We start from the raw sequence: 5,115 nt of genomic DNA on the forward strand, positions 1-5,115 counted from the left end.
GTTTATTATTCTTTATCTCCTGCCTAGTGTGTGGTGTCATTTATTTTCATTCAGAGAAATGAATGCCATGTGGTGCCTGAAGAGTAATAACAGAGCCAAATGACAGAGAAGACATACAGCAAAAAGCTGGACCAGCTATGGGCAGGTGAGGGGCCCAGCCAGCTCTCCTTTGTTAATGGGGCCGTATCTCAAATTGCCTTTTCCCCGCTTTCCTTTCACTGAATAACACGGTGAAAGGCATACTGAAGGGGGCAGTTATCATATTATCAGAAGGAGGAGCAGAAAGGGTCAAATTAGCCGCAATAGAGGATTTTTTTTTTTCAGTGATGGCCCATTGGATTGACTCCCTTAAGTTAGGAGAATGGAATGGGGATGGGATGAGTAGAGCCTCTACATTGGAAGTTAGAAGACACATGTCCTACTTCTGGTCCTGTCATCGGCTTTATAATTTGGAGCAGGTCACGCCCTCTCAATGATACTTCATCTCTCATTTGACACATTTGCCCCTTTAGAGTTGCAATGACATTCAAAAGATATACCATCTTATTAATGTGCTTTGAAACTCAAAGGTACGTACAAAACACATGTAGGGAATTAGGGTCACTTTCCAGACAAACATATCTTTTTTATTTTCAAATAGAATGATACAATGAGGGTAGGCCTTCTGCTGTCTTATCCCCACCCCATGAATAAACACACAGGCAAAGGCAGCATCTTACCACAGTTCAAAATGTGTTTCTGCATTAGGTACAAGTTCTTTTGGCTCTCACACCTCCTCTACTCCTTCCAACCGATGAGGGCTAAGGGAGACACAAGTAGGACCATCTAGCTGTCGCCTACTGACAATGGCTCTGTGAGTCACTCCCTCTGTCCCTTGCCTGGTTGTGAAGCTGGTTATGTCATTGTCTGGACCCACGGCCACAAGAGGGAGAAGCTAAATGGCATATTGCTTCAGAGAGTCCTGTTTTCTAAAGAAGCTATGTGTTTGGGACTTGGGTTGGGGTTTATTGCTGGGTTTAGACAGAAAAAGTATTGGTTCATCTCTCACGGCTGAATAAAAGGACCAGTTTAATAGGAAAGAGGAGAATAAACCCTTAAATTTCCCTTCACTTAGCTACCACCATTTTATGAGCCTAGGAACAGTGCTGCTATTTAAGTTGATAAAAGCCAGATTTGCTTGTTAAATAAATCACCAGAGCCTGGTGGTGCTAGAGAGACATTTTCTTTTCCCCAAGAGCTGCCCTCATGGCTGGGTCTTGTACCTTGCACTGGACAGAAACCACAGGCAGGCAGTCAGCAGCTTAAAAACCTAAATTGTGGCGCCACCTGCAGGACAGCAGAAATATCATCGGTATCCCACAGCTCAGCAGACGAGGCAAGAGGAGCCTTCTGCAGTGACATGGGTGAGGCCAGGGTCCCCTCTGGCCCCTGCTTTCTGCATGTGTCACCAGATGTCCACAGCACACTCCAGCAGCCTTTAATCTGCATCCTCCTTGAATGCTGCCATTTCAAGGCATGGACGGCAGCTCTCAAGATTCTCAGTCCATTCAAACTAACTTACTCTTCCCTCTGTCTCCCAAGGGACTAAGTGGACCTCTAAGCCAAGGGTTCTGTCTTCGAGACTGGACCATGGAACAGTAAAGCAGAAAGGAGAAGTGACTGCCTTTCGAGGAAGATGAGGGGAGGAACATCCTTGTGTCACCACAGTGCCTACTAGTAGGTTGAACTTGGTGGCTGGGTATTCTTAGCAGACCCAACTGTTCCAGGCTTCCCTAGCATATGGGTGCAAATGAGCACAGAGATATTAACATCCGAATCTCAACTCCTAGCCTTTTCTGCTCAGATAAGACTTTGGCCACCACCGAGAAACCCCTCCCTGTCTCTTCCCATTATGTCAGAGACCCCCTGTGCTTAGGAACAAGTCTGACCACTTCATTCACCACAAGTACCCTCTTGGAAATCCACTGCCCATGAGCCATTTGATGGAAGGACATCTCTGCATTGCCAGCTCTGTGGTTGCCCTCTGTAAGGGCACCTCCACCAGGCTGCACTGCTGGACATGGCAAGCTCTGCTGCAGTGCCATGGCTTTCCAAGCCACACCAGGGGATTGGTGTTTAAGTAGGAAGGACACCCCTCTCCTCCTACACACACACACACACACACACACACACACACTCTGTGGATCTTGATCTTCTGGGCGCCAAAACAACTCCCATGCCTCCCATGGTCTGAGTCTTACTCCTCTTCTTCCTCAGACCATTTCATCTATTGCCCCCTCTCCAGAATGCTTCCTTCTCTTTCAACTGACAACAACAACAACAACAACAACAACAAAATTTGTCTTTTTAACCACAGAAACCAGAAGTTAGAGGATATTGTGAGGTAAGGGGAGACCGAGGGAGGGAGGTGGCGTGACCTAACTCCATTGGCCAGAAACAACAGAGTCCCAGATCTGGCCAAAGCCATGTCTTGCTACAACAAGAAAGGAGAAATACCTCAGTGTAACACGTCTGGGGGTTAAGTCCTGGGAGGCATAAGATCCCATAGTATGCCTGAATTCCAAGGACTGGATACAGTTCATGTCTCCCACATGGCGCCTCTCTCTCGGCACTGCCTGGTTTAAATGAGTCACTTGGCCCCTCGGACTGGGGTGCACATAACAGAAAGGCCTCAGGTTGTTTTCCTTGTGATGAAGATGGATTTATGCTGATGGGTTGAAGGCTCTTGCCTGGTAACACATTTACAAGATGGTTGCCAGGTGGTCTGAGTGTAAGCTGTTCTAAGTGACTGTGGTTGCCAGCCTCCAAAATGGCCATAGTGACTCTCAACCAGAGGTATTCATGCCATCACGCAGTCTGCTCCCACACTGAATCAGAGCTGACTTAACTGACCAAGAAGTGACAGTGTCTGAGGCTAGGTCAAAAAAGACATTTTAGCTTCCAGCTTGGTCTCTTGAGGCCCTTGGACCTGCCATGTGGTGAGAAACTGAGCCTACCCACCACCAACCAGTGCCAGCTTGCCATCCCCTCCCAGCCTAGGAGCCCATCCTGCAGCCCCAGTTCAGCCCTCAGATGATTTCAGCCTTCAGAAGCTTCCAACTGAGGTCCCAGACATCATGGAGCAGAGATAAGATATGGTTTTATCCCAGGGATTTGGTATGCAGTAACAGATAACAAATACAGTGATTTGCAGGGAAGATATCATTCCTCTGACCTTGACCTCATTAACCTCTTAAGCTTATTATTTGAGCCCACTTGGCTTTAGAATGAGAAGGACAAAGAGGGGCATGCTTGATGCATGATAGTCTCATGCTGGTCAGGACTGGGCACCAGTAGATGTCCTGCCAGTCACTCCCTTCAGAGCTCCTGGGTTAAGCCTCTTAGTACATCTCAGTGTGTTACATGGAAATAAGAAAACCCAGTGAAGAGGCTTGAAGGCATCCACATACAGAATACTGAAATCCAGCAGTCACCTGAGATGGGCCATCATCAGTTCAGTTCCAGGGTATTGGCCATCAGAGACATTCAAGAGAGAGGCAGAAAGTTGTGCCAGGTCCTGTTCACTTTCACAAGCTGTCTGGCACCTGCCTCTGCCAGAGAGTCTTTTGGAGGTGAGGTTGAATGGGGTTCCAAGGTGAGGACTTGCACCTGCCAAGCATCAGGCCTAGTGGTGCAGAAAGCGTTCCCTACATCTGATCCTGACCCGTGCTGCACCACAGGGCAGGAGGGAGGCCCAAGCATGCTTCCCATAGATGGCACGTAGTGTAAAAAGAGACTAGAAGTGAGATGTGATTGAAAGCTAATCGTCCACTTTCCCTACACACCATTCTCCTTGAGAACTTCTCGTATCACCTTCTCTCCTGTGCCCTCAGCAGCTTCCAGAGAGCTCAGTGGAGCCTGCAGGCTATCAGCAAGTCCAAGGCATATACAAGGGTTAGGACAAGAGAAGAAGGGAAGAAAGAGGCAAAGAGGAAGAAGAATGAAGGGACAGTGGTGCCTATGCGAAGTGGAGAAAGACAGCCGCAGACAGTTGCCTTGGGGATTCTGAGGACAGGTCTTAGGCCCAAGGTGACCTCTCCCCACTTTAGTGTCTGCCTCCAGGACTCTGCAGCCTGGCTCCCTTCTCCTTCTGATCCTATTTTCATGGCTAGGCCAAATATTCTTCCTCTGTTTTTAAAGGGCTTTCCCCTAATGCACCCCTGCTGACTGTAACCTTCACAGATGTGAGGTGTCCCTTGTGGAGTCCAGAGAGAGCAGGTACCCTCGAAGCCTGAAGTCCACAGAGGTGTGTGGTAGCACATGAGGCTTGGGGAGGGCCAATCGTGCCATCTCTCCCCAACTTTGCAGCCAGCAATGCCAGGTCAGCAGCTGGAAATCAGCCACTGTGGATGTATTTGCACCATGGAAATTGGCACATGCTACAAATCGGGACTTTTGTTTTTGTGGAGAGCTGAGTGTTAAACACCTTCCAGTACACTTCTGGCAGGTCCAATGATGGGCCTGGATAAGGTAGGTCAGCCCAGGTCTGCCCAGTTCTCAAATAATTGTTCATAGGAACCCATCAGATACATGAACTGCATCAGCCCAGTTCAGCGTCAGAGTAAGAGTTTCTTTCTGTGCGTACCCCATCTTTTGATTATAAGAAAATATTAATATGGAATCTTTCTATTAGCTGTTCTTTCCAAGTCCTGTAGGTAAGGAGCCTTTACTCGTGGTTTTTGACACTAAAATCAAATTGTTATTCTTTTCCTGCTAGGTAAACTGAGGCAAGGGATGTTGACGTGACCCACAGGTGCGTAGGAAGCTTGAAATATACATCTGGTAACACCTGTCATTTACTCCCTCCACCTCAAACTTAAGATTAATGCCTTGGGTTTGGCAGAAATTCCGTTTTCATTTCCTCAAAGCACTGCTGTTAAAATTACCATACATCCATACAACAGAACATGGTGCAGATGTAAACAAAATGAAAACAAAATGAAGTAAATCTATGTATGCTGCTCTGAAAAACAACAGCAAAATGCAGAACGGTGTATTCGTGTATATCTTTGCATATTTTGAGTATACAAAATAGGCTTGTACATACATAGGACATTTTGGAAGGATACACAAAAA

This window comes from Chlorocebus sabaeus, chromosome 21 (assembly GCF_047675955.1).
Source record: "Chlorocebus sabaeus isolate Y175 chromosome 21, mChlSab1.0.hap1, whole genome shotgun sequence".
Taxonomy (NCBI): Eukaryota; Metazoa; Chordata; class Mammalia; order Primates; family Cercopithecidae; genus Chlorocebus; species Chlorocebus sabaeus.